This window comes from Sphaeramia orbicularis, chromosome 24 (genome assembly GCF_902148855.1).
Source record: "Sphaeramia orbicularis chromosome 24, fSphaOr1.1, whole genome shotgun sequence".
NCBI classification, from domain to species: Eukaryota; Metazoa; Chordata; class Actinopteri; order Kurtiformes; family Apogonidae; genus Sphaeramia; species Sphaeramia orbicularis.
In genome coordinates, this window is record NC_043979.1 from 506,291 (window position 1) to 523,537 (window position 17,247).

General features: G+C 42.6%; 1 pseudogene; it reads right to left on the minus strand.

The window, feature by feature from the left end:
- Positions 1-737: 737 nt before the first annotated feature.
- LOC115414919 (tripartite motif-containing protein 16-like) lies at positions 738-8,181 on the minus strand (annotated as a pseudogene).
- Between the last annotated feature and the right edge of the window lie 9,066 nt (positions 8,182-17,247).

The window sequence follows — 17,247 nt, forward strand, 5'->3', positions numbered from 1 at the left end:
TATGTGATGACTGATCATTCTCCTAATATTACATCTTCACTCTAAAAAATGATCTGCTGACTCAACGTAAAAAACTGATGAACCAATTTCCATGAATCTTTTCAGTTATTTCAACTTGGCCATAATTGTGTAAATGCCACAAGACTTCTCTAGTTCAGCAAACTCTATTACTGAAGTACAAACAACATGATTTGCTTTTTACTCTATAAGCTTAATTAAGTCGAATCAACTTAATTTTAATTGTGTAAAAACTACTCCATTTAGTTACACTGACTTACTGTTTGATTTTTATTCTATTCAACAACGTCCATGCACATAGTTCCCTTAGTTTTGTGAGTAGGCCGAACTTATTTCTGTATGTCCGAACTAATTACACATTGATCTTCCAGTTTCATGATCAAACTGTTTATTCTATCATCATGCATCCCATTTTCCAGAGCTATCTACATGTTGACATTTCAGTACCACACCACAGTATAGTCTCCATGACTGAAATAACACTAGACTACATACATATGTCAGTCAATGAGGGACAACAATGAACCAGATCAATTCAAAAGTGGATCAAAAGGAAAGGCACTGTTTAGCCTATGGCTCTGACTCATGGTGCAGTTCTAGAAAAATACACAAATAAAAACACAAAGGCCAAGAAACATCATCATGCACACATTAACTCCAAATGAACACCCACACCATAACCCTGCTGAACCCCTGCACAGAAAAATAACACATTTTCAACAATAGACCCAATACCCACAATGCAATGCAGCAAACACGCCACAATATAAACTGCAATTTTAAATTAGAAAGGAGCAAAACTTGTATTATCCAGTCCTTGAATAATTCAAACTACTCTTGCAGAAATTCAGTGCCAGTTAAAAACCATAACACCATTCAGCTTCTGTAAAACCAAATCTAACCAGACTAATGTTGTGGACGACCTGTTACAGCAATTAGCTAATAGTCTTATGTTACTAATAGTTTTCCTTCCTGTCCTTCGAAGAGAGTGGACGTGTTTTTCTGAGCTCTACTATCTGCTGTTTTTTTTCCTGCTTCCCCCACTCTGCTTGGCCGTGCAGTGTCTCGTCCGACTTACTTTACTTTTAAATCCCCTGCTTGTTGAGCTCTCGAACAGCAAACATGGAATTGACCAACTGGTCACTCAGCGTAATTGACACAATTTTTTCATCAAGGAAGAATGGTCCTGGGGAGCCCGCCTGCCCTGATGGGACAGCTGCAGCCGGATCCACCCGGGACGCTTGGGACAAGTGGAGGGTGGTCTGTCTGTCTGCCTTGTCGGTGGAGGACATCGAAGATATCTACCTACTGGGACTTATGATAGCGGGACACCTTCTGATTGGTCTTGGAATGGCCCTGATCTATCGCAAAATCAGTAAGACAGCAGCATGCAAAGAGACCCCGGTGCTGTCGGTGGAAATTGAGAAGCACTTCGGAGCGGTGAGAGATAATGTGAAGGAATTACAACGGGCGGTGATGCAGACGGGGGAGAGTGTGCGAGACCTGGCCGGACGGGCTGCGGACTCGTATAAGAAGTTGGATTACATCACGGGTCAGTCTGCAGAGGGATTGAGGGCAACCGTGGAGGGGCTCCGTCAATCTGCTGGACTGAAAGAGAAGATCGAGGGACTGGGTAGAGACCTTACTGGTCGAAGATGCTAAGGAATGCTGAGGCCAGGTATAACCAAATTAAGTTATACTGAATTCATGCAGTAATCAAGCTTCCCCCATGGCCTAAATTGTTTTCCCCTGAGAGCTGAGGAAGCAGCATATTCTTCTCAATCTACTCCCCCTACAGTCAAAACATCTTCCATGGCCAGGACAACAGTGGGGTTGATAAGAACTGATAAGAACTGAACTGAAAAGGACAGAGTGACCCCACTGGAGTCTCTATCTTTGCACACACATTCCATAATTATTACACAGTCCATGCATCTCCCCTACCCCCATTGTCCCATTTTCACGTCTGCTGTCTGCCTTAATGTTCACGCTGTCCCTCCAACTCCCTTCAAATCCATGAAAAAATTCCAGCATGTGTCCACGTGTACTGTGTGAAACTGTATGATGTCTTATATTTGTGCTTTGCATTATCTTCTGTTCTTTACTGCAATTTTCGAAGGATTTGCGTTGGGCACCTGCGCACACAGCAACCGGCAGTGAGCGAAAGCTTGCTGCAAACAAGTCTACCCACGGGTACAAATAAAGTCAACTTAAACTTGAATTAGCTTAAACATTACCAGCCTATTTGTTCATACTGTTGCTCATTTTGTGTATTTGGCTGCACAATTGCTTAATTTTTTAATTCTTTGTTAATTTTCTTGATTATTTTGTTCATTTTTGTTCCACTTGTTGATTAGATTCTATAGAACTTTATTGATCCATTGGACAGAGACCATCTGGAAATTCACAATTGGTCATTTTTACTCACGTTGATTTTTTTTTTTTTTTCATTTTGTTGATTATTTCATTCATTTCATGATTAATTTTATTTTTGTTCATTTTCCTGATTATTTTTTAAATTGCCACATCACTTAGCTAAAAGTCTTACGTTACTAGCTTAAACGTTCCCACCTCTAGCTGAGGAAAAGACTTTAAGTGTGGCATAAAAACCATTTCTTGTCGTTTGATTTGATAGTTATTAGCTGTTGTGAATAAAACAAAGCTAAATTCTACTTATCAAGCCTTAAAGTTTAGTAAAGTTCGGTGTAAAATCGTGTTTCTCCCATTTCTTTCGGTGCTTCCCTCCGTTTCTCGTGGTAGGCGTGGTCTGGCACATCAACTTTGTACTCAGCTTTTAAAGGAAGCTGAAAAGAGTTTTAAGATGAACTAACTGAATCTACTTCTATGGTAAGTTAAGACACAAATGTCTGTTCAAAATCCATATGTTTCTAAGTTAAGACTGTTTCCTTATTTTTCATTTAGACCAACTTAATAAAACAACTGTAATCAAATGATTACAATGCGTACATGTAACAAACTTCATTTCTGAAGCAGAAAAAGCTCTTGATTTGAAGCTTAACTTCCTAACCCCATGAATCATTTCTTACAGTGTTCTCATTTTTACAACATCAGTATTTTCGACGTCATTGAACTAAGTCACGCCTCAGGCTTTAAGGACAAATGTGTCCATTTTCTAAGATGGTGGACATCTATCTATTGAACTGGATCATCCAACAGTTTCAGCCCGTTTACACCACCATAAAAAAAACCCAATAACTGTTAATAATCAGATAAATGGAATAATCAGATACGATGCGTTTACATGCACTTCAGAAATCATGGAAAACCCGTGTTTCAGTCCATTACTGGATTTCTTCGGGGGTTTGTACATACGTAGTGACGATAGAATCCAACTTCCTGTTCTGGTCTTCAGCTCATGTTTGACTAAATCACTTGTGTTTTGTCTCAGTTCTCTTTTCTCGCACATGCTCAGATGGAACAGAATGAACTCAATCAGATGAACAGGTTTCCGTGCATGAGCTCCGCCTCCGTCTGAGTCGGTTCATGATCTCCGCTTCTGCGGTCGTCTCCAAATCCACGTCCATGCTTCTTCTGTAGGAAACAGGACAGAACAGTGGATTTGAACTCAACTGGTCCAAAGTGGAAAAACGGCTCCACTTTGTTTGACTCGGTCCAAAGCACAGACACCATCAGTCTGGTTGTGTGCTCCTCAGTTGATGACAGCTGTGTGAACATCACAGATGGGTCTACAAACACACTATTGGCTGGTTGACCGTCACACACACTGGACTATTAGAATCCTCACAAAAAAAGTCTGAATGGAACCAAATCTGGATTGTGAGTTCAGGAAAAAAAAAAAAGTTGATCTGTTTTTCTGTCGTGTGGTTTCGAGACAGATACGAAAAGATTGATCTGATCGACTGGATCAAAGTCAACGATGAGTTTAATGGAGTTTAGGAAAGTGGGCAGTGGATCCAACATTCAAAAGCCAAAGTCCAGCGTACAGAGGTTTAGTGAATGTGGTCTGGACTCTGTGGATCAGAGTCATGGTTTCAGAGACGCTGTAGAAGGACAGAATACCTGCTGTGTGATCCAGGTCCACTCCGATTCTGGAGGAAACTGGACCTGGGACAGAAGACCAGACACTATTATGACGAAAAGAGTTATTGGTACATTCTAAAACCCAAGACTTGTCATTTGATCCAAACTGACATTCATTACAGGGTCCATCACCCCCCTCCACTCCACCTCCCAGTAACATCGACCAGTCAGACTCTCTCTGCTCAGGACCTGATACCAGAAACTGAATCTGTCTGGATGATCAGGACAGTTCTGTTTTTGTCTCATATATGTTACTCTTCTATTCTTCTCAGACAGTGACAGATATTCATTCACTGTGTTTGGATCCAGTGTGATTCGACATGAATATTGTAAGAATCCTGCTCTGGTCTGAGGTTCTGGTTCTAGTAAGAATCCTGCTCTGGTCTGTGGTTCTGGTTCTAGTAAGAATCCTGCTCTGGTCTGTGGTTCTGGTTCTAGTAGAACCTGTGTTTGACTGATGCTCAGTTCCATGTTGGTCCGTTCTTCTGTCAGACTGAGCTGGAGTTTCTCTCTGAGCTCTGACACAGCTGTGGTCACATCCTCAAAGTAACTCTGAGGACGGACGTGGACGTGGGATGAGTCTGGATCTTCTCTGAGTGTGGACACTGATGGATACTGGAGTAAAAACTGGTTGTGCTGGTGTGTGTGTGCCCGTTTGTCCATCTCAGCGTCTTTCCTCCTCAGCTCAGTCATCTCCTGCTCCAGCTTCCACTCCAGCTCTTTGACTCGACTCACTTCAGTTTCCTCCTTGGATCTGATCTGCCGCTCCACATCGCTCCTTCTTTCCTCCATCAGTCGGATCAGCTCGGTCAGGATCTTGCGGTTCTTCTCCGCTGCTTCGTCAGCGCAGCGACTGATGTTCTCCGCCTCCTGTTGAAGCGCCTTCACATCTTTCTGTTTGTCTTTGATTCTCTGCTGGATTTTCTGTCGACTCACCTCCAGCTCCTTCTGCCTCTCAGTCCTTTCTGCTGCAGATGACACTGTGTCGTGGCCTTTATGTTCTTCCACAGAGCACAGATAACAGATACACTGACCATCACTGCGGCAGAACATCTTCATCACCTCACCGTGATGAGAGCAGACGTTCTCCTGGAGCTTCTCCGACGGATCCACCAGCTTGTGTTTCTTAAAGGCGGCAGATTCATGATGAGGCTGAAGGTGTTTGTGGCAGTAGGAGACCAAACACACCATACAGGACTTGACAGCTTTCAGTTTCCTCCCAGTGCACACATCACAGACCACATCTTCAGCTCCAGCGTAGCAGCGATCAGCAGCAGCAGCTCCAAGTCCAGTCTTCTTCAGCTGTTCCACTAAATCTGCCAACATGGTGTTTTTGACCAGGACAGGCCTGGGTATGAAGGTGTGTCTGCACTGAGGGCAGCTGTGGAGGTTCTTCCCGTCCTCTCCATCCCACTGGGTTTGAATACAGCTCATACAGGGATCATTCCATGTCAAATCACCCCAAAAAAATGACATTTTAAACCCCACCTCCTCCAAATTCAATGAAAATTGGTTTATAGGTAAATCCTAGCCAGAAAAGCCAAATTTTCAAATTTTAGCAAAATCGGACCAACGGTTTTTGAGATATCGCCATTTCTTTTTTTTTCACTTTTTTGTGAAAAAGGGCGTGGCCGCCAAATTTCAAAGTGCTGTATCTCAGCAACCAGTGGTCCGATTTTCAAAAATAAAGTATATTTGTGAAGGGGAGATCATAAGGAATCTAAGTACATCATTACTTTTATCTTTTAAGTGATATATCTCATCATGACCTTTTGACCTATATTTTGACCTTGAAATTGACAATTTGGGACAAATGACCCCGCGACGACTTTTCCTGAAAATTGTAGCCCAACATGTTGCCTACAACATATAAAGAAATTGGAGAGGTAATATTTTTCATTTTGAAGCAATATCAATTAGAATGAGACATACTTGCCACTAAAATGATCATCCCTGTATTCTGTGTACATAAACCATGTATTATCCATGTACATCACATATTCACAAAGTCAAGAGAAAATATATGCCAATTATCAGTCTTAATATGGAAAATCCAGTGTCTTTAGTCTTTTTATGTAATGACATGTCTGAAGAGAGGCAATAGTTTCTAGTAGAGGAGGAGGTTAGGTACGGAGCAGTTATCACACATAGAATATCCGACTCCGGAATCCAACATTGGTCATCCCTTGATGGCCAATGGAAGGTTTTAGCAGGTCCAGATGGATGCATAAATTTGATGTGGTAGTCACCGAATTCCTCAGAAATTTCGTCAACTAGTCCGATCCACGGATGTTCATTGTACATACAGCAGACGAAATTCTGCTGTTTTATTTCCAAGGGAATTTGCATGACCCTGGGTGTACATGTTTTATTGTTGGCGTCTTGGATTTGTACCAAATCTGGAGGACTGTCCTGCTCAGAGAGTTTAAAGGCTTTAATCTGAGTGAGGGAGACAGGTACAAAACGATGATACTGCAGAGTGCCTTTGATAGTCCTTGCTAACTGGAATCGAGGTTTGAGGTTTTCTTCGTTGGCAGCGACTTCATCTTGTGTGACATGAAAGAAGGAGATTCCAGGGATATTCTTGACACAGTATTCAAACATTGCTTTAGAATCCATAATATAATATATATATATATAAATATAATAGAAATACAGATATGAAAGACAGTGTACAAGATTCACATTCTTGTGTATGATGTAATTTAGGGCAGACTTGAGGTCTGCAGTTAACAGACATCAAAGGCTGAGGGAAATTTAGTGGCAGACATATGGTCTGCAGTTTAAGTGGGTTAGGTCATGTGACCCCTGACTTGTATTCTAGATATTTTTGAATAAAGTTTCAGTTGAGAATAGCATGCACTACTGCAAGCAAGTGGTTTTGAGTTGTCTTGTTAGTAGTGTAGAGACAGAGAACATGTTAACCATGTGGTAAGCATATAATGTGTGAAATGTGTTGAATTGTGTGTACGGATGTACATGGAATGTACAGGAGTAGGACTTTTAGCTGTGGTAATGCACATTTCAAACTGATGCTGCTTCAAAATGAAAAATATTACCTCTCCAGTTTCTTCATATGTTGTAGGCAACATGTTGGGCTACAATTTTCAGGAAAAGTCGTTGCGGGGTCATTTGTCCCAAATTGTCAATTTCAAGGTCGAAATATAGGTCAAAAGGTCATGATGAGATATATCACTTAAAAGATAAAACCAATGATGTATTTAGATTCCTTATGATCTCCCCTTCACAAATATACTTTATTTTTGAAAATCGGACCACTGGTTGCCGAGATACAGCACTTTAAAATTTGGCGGCCACGCCCTTTTTCGCAAAAAAGTGAAAAAAAGAAATGGCGATATCTCAAAAACCGTTGGTCCGATTTTGCTAAAATTTGAAAATTTGGCTTTTCTGGCTAGGATTTACCTATAAACCAATTTTCATTGAATTTGGAGGAGGTAGGGTTTAACTCATTGGGTGATCTGACATGGAATGACCCACAGTAGCTGTGTCCACAGGGAATAGTCACCGGATCCTTCAGTAGATCCAAACAGATCCAACAGGAAATTGTTTCCTGACTCAGCTGCACTCCTTTCTGCTCCATTTCTGCTTCGTGTCTCAACGACTGGTTCAGTTTCAGTGAGTCAAAGCAGTTTGAGCTCTGATCTGTTTCACCTGTGCAGTGTTTCCTGTCTGCTGTCTAGATCCACCTCCTGTTGGCTCCGCCCACCTGTAAACTGTCAGATCTACAGGGGAGGAGTGGAGGTCATGTCAGGACAGAGTGGACCTGCTGTGTTTGTTATGACACACAAGACAAACCAGTTTGTGTCAGTCCCACAGACCAGTTGGGTCCTAAATCCAGTCAGGGTTTGGACTGTTGGACTCATCAGCTGCTGTGGATCCTGGTTTGAAGACACTGTCCCCTCAGGATTTCCTTCCTTTTCTTGTTCATTTCCTTCCTTTTTTTGGATTTCCTGTATTTTCCTGTGATCAGTCTCACACCACTGGAGTTCCTGTTTAATTCTTGTTGAACTGTCTCTTCTTTTCAGTGCTTTTTCATGCCTGATGCTGTGTCTGCTGTTAAATGAAGCTGCTGTTCCTCTTTCTTCTGTGTCTGTGGGTTTGTTTGAACCAGGTGACACGCCTCCAACATCATCTGACCTCTGGAATGTTAGGCATTAATGTGGACTCACTGGTTCATCCACGTTTTCCACATGAAAGCCACTCCTCAGTCCAACAGAAGCAGACACGCCCACAGTGACAGGTGTGGAACCCATGTGCTTTGGACTTCAAGTAGGTCACATGGTCACTGTTCTGTCAGATGGACCTTACACACCTACAACTATTGGACACATGACGTCCAAGGCCACAGTCCTCTACAACTGACCTGGAATCAGTCATTTATCAGCACTTAGCATCACTTGAATGTGAGACTGAGTAGTAAAAATGTTATGTGTACCTTAGTGGAAATTACACGACCCACTTAAACATAGGATACTGGGTTATTTTGGGCAGTATTTAAAGTCAACTCAAGGCAGCTCCACAAACATGAAGGCACCAGGACGTCCATTTTCCACAGAAACAGAAGTGTAGAGGACATTTGACTAACTTCATTTGAACTGTATTCCAATACCCTACAGCTAACTTTGGCTATAGTTAGTAAATATTCAACCTGATGAGGAAATCAGCTGATCATACAACTGGAGAGAACGTTGAAATCAGTTTACCCAGCATTCAAAGGTGCAGATGGCCACGCACTGAACCGGAGTGTGTAACACCACAGTTTAGTCTACTTCAGGTTACAATCCACACAATATACAGTGCAGGCCAAAAGTTTGGACACACCTTCTCATTCTTCGCATTTTCTTTATTTTCATGACTATTTTCATTGTAGATTCTCACTGAAGGCATCAAAACTATGAATGAACACATGTGGAATTATGTACTTACCAAAAAAGTGTGAAATAACTGAAAACATCTCTTATATTCTAGTTTCTTCAAAGTATCCACCCTTAGCTCTGATGACTGCCTTGCACACCCTTGGCATTCTCTTGATGAGCTTCCAGAGGTAGTCACCTGAAATGGTTTCCACTTCATAGCTGTGCCTTGTCAGGGTTACTTAGTGGAATTTCTTGCCTTATTGATGGGGTTGGGACCATCAGTTGTGTTGTGCAGAAGTCAGGTTGATGCACAGCTGACAGCCCTATTGGACAACTGTTAGAATGCATATTATGGCGAGAACCAATCAGCTAAGTAAAGACAAACGAGTGGCCATCATTACTTTAAGAAATGAAGGTCAGTCAGTCTAGAACATTTCAAAAACTTTGAATGTGTCCCCAAGTGCAGTCGCAAAAACCATCAAGCGCTCCAACGAAACTGGCTCACATGAGGACCGCCCCAGGAAAGGAAGACCAAGAGTCACCTCTGATGCTGAAGATAAGTTCATCTGAGTCACCAGCCTCAGAAATCGCAAATTAACAGCAGCTCAGATGAATACCACACAGAGCTCTAGCAGCAGACACATCTCTACAACAACTGTTAAGAGGAGACTGCGTGAATCAGGCCTTCATGGTCAAACAGCTGCTAGGAAACCACTGCTCAGGAGAGGCAACAAACACAAGAGATTTATTTGGGCCAAGAAACCCAAGGAATGGACATTAGACCAGTGGAAATCTGTGCTTTGGTCTGATGAGTCCAAATTTCAGATCTTTGGATCCAACCGCCGTGTCTTTGTGCGACACAGAAAAGGTGAACGGATGGATGCTACATGCCTGGTTCCCACCGTGAAGCATGGAGGGGGAGGTGTGATGGTGTGGGGGTGCTTTGCTGGTGACGCTGTTGGGGATTTATTCAAGATTGAAGGCAACCTGAATCAGCATGGCTACCACAGCATCCTGAAGTGACATGCCATTCCATCCGGTCTGCGTTTAGTTGGACCATCATTTATGTTTCAACAGGACAATGACCCCAAACACACCTCCAGGCTGTGTGAGGGATATTTGACCAAGAAGGAGAGTGATGGAGTGCTGCGCCAGATGACCTGGCCTCCACAGTCACCGGACCTGAACCCAATGGAGATGGTTTGGGGTGAGCTGGACCGCAGAGTGAAGGCAAAAGGGCCAACAAGTGCTAAGCATCTGTGGGAACTTCTTCAAGACTGTTAGGAAACCATTTCAGGTGACTACCTCTGGAAGCTCATCAAGAGAATGGCAAGAGTGTGCAGAACAGTCATCAGAGCTAAGGGTGGATACTTTGAAGAGACTAGAATATAAGAGATGTTTTCAGTTATTTCACACTTTTTTGTTAAGTACATAATTCCACATGTGTTCATTCATAGTTTTGATGCCTTCAGTGAGAATCTACAATGTAAATAGTCATGAAAATAAAGAAAATGTGAAGAATGAGAAGGTGTGTCCAAACTTTTGGCCTGTACTGTATACAGGAGAAAAGAAGAATAAAATAATAAGAATAAGAATAGAATAATAAGAATAATACATATATCATAAATCTAGAGGAAATCAATGTGGATTTGGCACCATGCCAGTCACCGTAGACAGTGATTGGCTAGCTTAGGTAATCAGTCAGATCAGTCTGTGTAGGATGGTGCCTGTGTTTGGAATTACACTGAGAAATAAACAGGCCAACACTGTCACATCTGCCACCAGACATTAATCTGGTTTTGTCTGTCTTGTGCGTTTTGTCTGTCACTTCCTGTTTTATTTTGTTCAGTTCTCCTCATGTGTCATGTCTGGTGTCTTTGCTTCCTTTCCCTAATCATTTCCACCTGTGTGTGATTACCTGTCCCCGCCCTGATTTGCTCCACCTGTGTCTCATTGTCTTCCCTCCCTCTTGTGTATTTAAGCCCTGTGTTTACCCCTGTCTGTACCTCTGCTGCTGTTGCCTCAACGTGTGTTCGACCTTTTGCCTGTTTTTCTGGTACGTGAGCTAGTCTAATCCCAATGCACTGTTGCCTATCCGTTTGCCTCACCGTGTATGACCTGGTCTGTTTTCTGACATCCCTCTGCTCTCCCCTAGTCGGATACCCGATGTGTATTTTCGGTCCGGGCTGTGAGGGTCCGTCTCCGGTCCGCCTCACAAACCCTGAGAAGAACTCTGAACTCTGTAACCTCAAGAATCTGTATTCTAACACAATCCTTGACTTGTCAGTTAAACCTGTGTTTAAAAAACACTGTAAACTTTTACGTCTGCTTCCAGGTCTTGCATTTGGGTTCAGTCACCGTACTCAGACCGTTACAAACACACAAAAGACACCATTCATTCATCATTTAGGGAAAAATGGTTCAATGGTCTTGAGTGTCTTTCTTTCTGTACTTTAACTGTGTGTTGGACCAACTGGAACATACACATTTACCCCCAGGGGTTAATAAAGGATTTCTGATTCTGATGTGGTTCCATGTTAGCCCCGCCTTCATTTCATGTCAGTTCTGTCAGTGACGTGGTTCGCTTTATGCTTTATTTGGTCCCTTTTCATTTTATGGTTTATTTGGACCTTTTTATGGTATGGTTTGTTTGGTCCTTTTTTATTTTATGGTTTATTTGGTCCGTTTTTTTTTTTATGTGTTTGTACTAAAAAAAAGAAACTTTATTGTCTTAGTTGTACATAATTGTGCATTTCCTATTTTTATTTGTAAAATACTGTTTTGGAGCAGTCTGGTTGAGTTTATTTGTATTATTCAAGCACAAACCTGAGTTAGTTTTAATTTGAACAACAAATTATTCCAGGAAAAGCAAAACGAATTGTTACAATATTGATGTTTCTGTCAATAAAAATGTCTCCACTGTTCCAGTGTTGTTGGGGTTGAGGGGGGCCTGGAGATTTATGGTCCTCCAAAAGGGGAACAACACGAACAGACTGAGAACCACTGAGCTACTGGAACAGCTGACAGGAATAATGAGGCCAATACAAGCAACTGAGTTCAACTGTTCTATATGAGAACACATAAAAAACAGACCTGTAGTGGTCTAAAGAAGTAATAAATGACTTCCTTATTCACGAGGTTCACAATCATAAATATACTGTGAATGATACAAAAACATAAATGAAAAGAAGTGTAATGGGCCAAAATAAAATTAAAGTTACGGAAACCAAACTACTGTTACTCTGAGGGTTTCAGTCCATATAGTGTTTGTGGGCACTATTTCTGTTCTAGAGGATCAACCTTGTGTATTTTCCTCCTAACAGAGTGTGCAGAACAAACAGGTGGATGTGGGTTTCTCCTTCCTACCGCTCAGTGAACACAGGTCTGTTCATCCAAGGCAGTTCACGTTCAACACAGTGGATCTAGGGCTTGGACTCACCAGCCTTGGACAGGATCTTCTGTCTGTACACCTCAGCAAACCAAACACCTGACCTGTGGAATGTGGGAAGAAAACATTCCAAATCAAGTCTCACTCACTTATGACAACATTTCAGTCACACATTTACATCATAAATTCTTCATTTATTCTACACATCTGACTCCATCGTACAGGAAGTCATTGAATAGATCCTTCTTACCCAGCGTAATAAAAGCCCTGGCTCTGCAGAGGAGTCCAAATGGAGACAGCGGTGCACCACAGTCCAACTACAGACAACAGGGTTTAGGAGGAAATGAGGTTTATAGAGTGCACACAAACACACAGCAAACTAACATTCTCTCATGACTTTTCACTCTCACTTGTAAGATGTATTTCGGCTAAAATTTACTTAGGGGGTCAAATGAGTGGCCATTTTTGTCAAAATAAATAAATGAATTGTAAGCAATGCATAGAAGTGTGTGTAAATAATGCTAATCCATTTGTGCACAGACTACTGATATTCTCTGACAGTGGAAGCTCTATTTTCATAAATATTGGATTTGGAATAGCACGTGTATGTGAAAACTTTTGCTGGTGGACGGACGTGACATTACCCATGATGCTCTGGTGAGTCCCAGTACTTTATTAGGAATAAACTTATAGACTTACTATTGCTAATTGTGCTCTTCTTCATAAATGTTGGTATTGTGGATGTAAAACAATCCCAGCTGACACAAAAACACTAAATGTGTCAGTGGACGGATGTGACATGGTTGTTGTGGATCCCATCATACTGATGCTCTGCAGCCATGTCAGCGTTTACACTAATGATCCCTGTGCAAAAACTAGGAGCACTATTATTTATTGGATAGTTTATCATCCGACTAAAGAGGAAAGAACAATATAGAATTGTTCTTTCTGTATAAAAATGCTTATTATTAGAAAACTCTGAGCTTTGGGTCATGACCGAAAGGACAAGATCTCAGACACAAGCGGTCAAAATGAGTTTCCTCCGCAGGGTGGCTGGGCGCACCCTTAGGGATAGGGGGAGGAGCTCAGCCACCAGGGAGGAGCTCAGAGTAGAGCTGCTGCTCCTCCACATCCAGAGGGGCCAGCTGAGGTGGATTGGGCATCTGTTTCGGATGCCTCCTGGACTCCTCCCTGGGGAGGTGTTCCGGGCATGTCCCACCGGGAGGAGACCTCGGGGAAGACCCAGGACACGTTGGAGGGACTATGTCTCTGGGCTGGCCTGAGAACGCCTCGGGGTCGCCCCGGAAGAGCTGGAGGAGGAGTCTGGGGAGAGGGGAGTCTGGGCATCCCTGCTTAGACTGTTACCCCTGCGATCCAGCCGCAGGGCTCGTGACTGTGACTGAATTACGGTCGCATGCGCCTGAGAATTTCGGTAGTGCGACTGTTTTTGAGATTACGATCACACGGTGCGCCAATAAAAAAATGAGCGAAAATTAATACGTGCGCCTAGAATAATGGCTGCAGAAGTAACTCGTCAGCTGAAAATAAACAAGCTCCACGCCCCGTTGACTGAAGCAGAAAATCTAGTCCCCGCCCCCTCGCGTGCGCATCTCTGCGGATGGTCCAACACTGCATGACTTCGATGCACTGCCAGCGGTCAGGAAGTACCTACACTCTGGCACCAGGTCAAGGACGCCTGACTTCAGGCGTCGTGGTGCAGACCACAGTGACTAAGGGCCTTTAGGCCATGAAATAAAAAAGTTGGTTGTTGCAAATAATGGTGTGATTCGTCTTTCTTCTCCAAGAACCAACTAAAGTATATACCACATATTGACAATTGTTTTCCACCTGTGTCAATGTAAGCTTTTTCTTTCATACTCTATTCAAATACTTTATTCTAGGTTGTTAACATTGCTTAAATACATATAGGAATATTACTTGGTATGGCCAAGAGTTTTGCTTGTTCTCCAAATTTTTTATATAATAGTGGTGCGCCTAGATTTTAGCCTGTGCTCCTAACTTTTTAGGGTTAGGAGCACAGTGCTCCTAGGTCAAAAAGTTAATTTTGAGCCCTGAGCCGCAATAGATGGATGATGTAAACAGTGCTGTGTGCCATTCTTCATGTATGTATTGGTGGAACAGAAGCAGGATGGATCAGCACCATACTCCAGATTGAACCTGTACAAATAAAACATGTGATATGGAGGAGAGAATCTGGGAAGAAAAACTGGGGAATCCAAAAGAAGAGAAGATTTGTTTTTCAGCTCAATTCAGTTCAAATAGAACTTGTCCATTTGTGACATGAAAATATAGCATTAATTGTGCTGAAATGGTTCATTTTTGAGCTGAAAACATAGTTCATATGAGCATCAACACGTTGAACAGAACTGAAGTCCTGTCCATTTGAACAACTGTCATTTACCAACACAGAGTTCCTTTGGATTCACTGAGACTGATTTAATATGAACACAGACACACAGAAGAGCTGTGAGCACATGTGAGCTGATTTACATCTTTCTTCTATTTTAACATGCAACCATACAAACACCTGTTTTCAAATGACTTTACCTGAATGTTGGTTCAATATTTCCATTCATATACATTGGCAGTAACCAGAGACACTACTAGGGTTACACCTGACCTAAACCTGATGAAAAACTGATGAACTTCAGGGTAAAAAGGCTCCAGAGTTTGATTTATATTCCATGTACTTTTTCCTTTGACAGTTTTTAGTCTTACCATCCTGTTAATAAGGTTGTGTTCAGGGCAGACCAGTGACTATGGGAGGATAATAACAGCCTGGATCAGACTATTTCCTGAAAACTGTCCCAAACACACACACAGTAGGACTGGAACTGCACTTATTGTGGATGAAAAAGAACACAACAGACACACAACTGACTCAACTCCTGACACAGACACACAACAGGAGTTCTGCTGGATTTTCGGCTCTTTTTCTCATATATTTGACAGTTCTTCATGCTAACAGCTAAGTGACGCAGCTAACAGTTGAATAAGCGGTCAGACCGGATTGAACCGGTGTGGGAAAAATACGGACCTTGTAAAATTTGGACCTATTTGGAATTTGCGCATGCGCGAGCGCAGCCTTACCGGATGTCAGGTTCAGCGACCCCTAACCCCTAACCCTAATCCTAATCCTAACCCTAACCCTAACCCTAACCCTAATCCTAACCCTAACCCTAACCCAAAAGCGCTCAATTCTACTCGCAAGGTACTTATTTCATAAGCCTCGCTGAACCTGACATCCGGTAAGGCTGCGCTCGCGCATGCGCAAATTCCAAATAGGTCCAAATTTTACAAGGTCCGTATTTTATGCCACACCGGTTCAGTCCAGATCTGTTCTAAAGTAGAAAACAAACATATTCTACTGGGACAAACTGGGTTAAATAGACTCTGTTCTAAAATAGATCCCATTATTATGAACACAAACCACTGGTAGAGGCAGGTTAGCATCTACTCACCGGACTTCCGAACTGAGCCGAGCTGCTGTCAAACTGTATTCCTCCGCCGCTGGACCTAGTTCCGTTCTCTTCTGGTTCGTTCACTTCATCTTCTCTCCTTCTTCATACATAGTTCAATCCATCTTCTTCTGTACTTTCTTCTAATGTTTTTAAAACTACATTTCAGGACAATTTGTGCAGCGTATTAAGATCTACACAAGTTTGAGGCGCAGCCGCAGTGCAGTCAGACTCCTCCGCTGAGACAAATAGTCCCTCTACTGCTCAGTTTGATTTGAGTTCATATTAAATGTTTAGGACTGGAGTTTTCAGGAGTTCCCACGGGCCCTGAACGCACCGCATCCACCAAACCTCCTTTTATTCCTAACAGTCATTTTCCTGGATTTGATGATGGTGTTTGGTGGTTCAGGTGTTAGACCGGGTTCAGGTCCGACCACCAGGGTGCTCCCTGCAGAACTTCCCCTAAAATGACTCCCATTAAATGCTCAAATCTGTTCAGTTGTTTTCATTTCATTGACTCCAAATGTGTTGGAACACGTTCATCTCTCAGACCAGTTGGTTCAGAATCAGTTTGATCCCAGATCAGTGGACTGGATGTTGTTCACTTCTCCTCCATTCCCATGTCTGTGTTTGTTCATTCCATCTCTGCTCAGTGCATTTGTCCGTAGACGCTCAGCGTCCATGCACTTCAATGGGACTGAGTGGAACTGCTTTAAACTGACTCTAAACTGGATCAGCGTTGCATAAATGACACCGTGTTGTCCCGCCCCCGGACGCTCAGCGTCTCTGGGGGTGAATGGAGCTGTGGGCGGAGCTCGGCCGGGTCGGACGCTGAGCTTCCGTGCTCCAATCAGAGGGCGGGTCCGAAGGCTGAATGTGGTTTGATTGACAGCTGTTTTCAGATCTGCTCCTTCACTGACACAGTTCAGTTTAATACCGTCACACATTCTGCTGCGAAATCACAGAAACCAAATGAACTGTTCATTTACTGACCTGGAAGAAAACAGAAGCACTGGACTAACTGGTACACTGAACATAGTTTCAACCTTTTTTGTTTACTTGGTACAATAAGGTCACTGAGCATTTTCTTAAAAAGGAACGGAGGACGAATCTATGTTTAAATAACTTGACTTTTTTTTCTTTTTTTTTATGTAAGCCAACAATGAGCTTCCCCTGTCTGAAAGACGAACAGACGACACTGATACTAATAAAATAAGAATAAACACAGTTATTGTCCAACTCTGGTTTAGTTTCCTGGGGCCTGTTTCACAAAACTAGGATTCCATCGTCCAGGAAAACTGGCTAAACCACGCTCACCCAATCCAAAACACGAGTGTCCAGATGTGATCAGTTTGACTCAGACTAAACCAGGATGAACAGACCCAGGTTCATCAGCAGGTGGAACTCATCCTGGAGAAGTGTG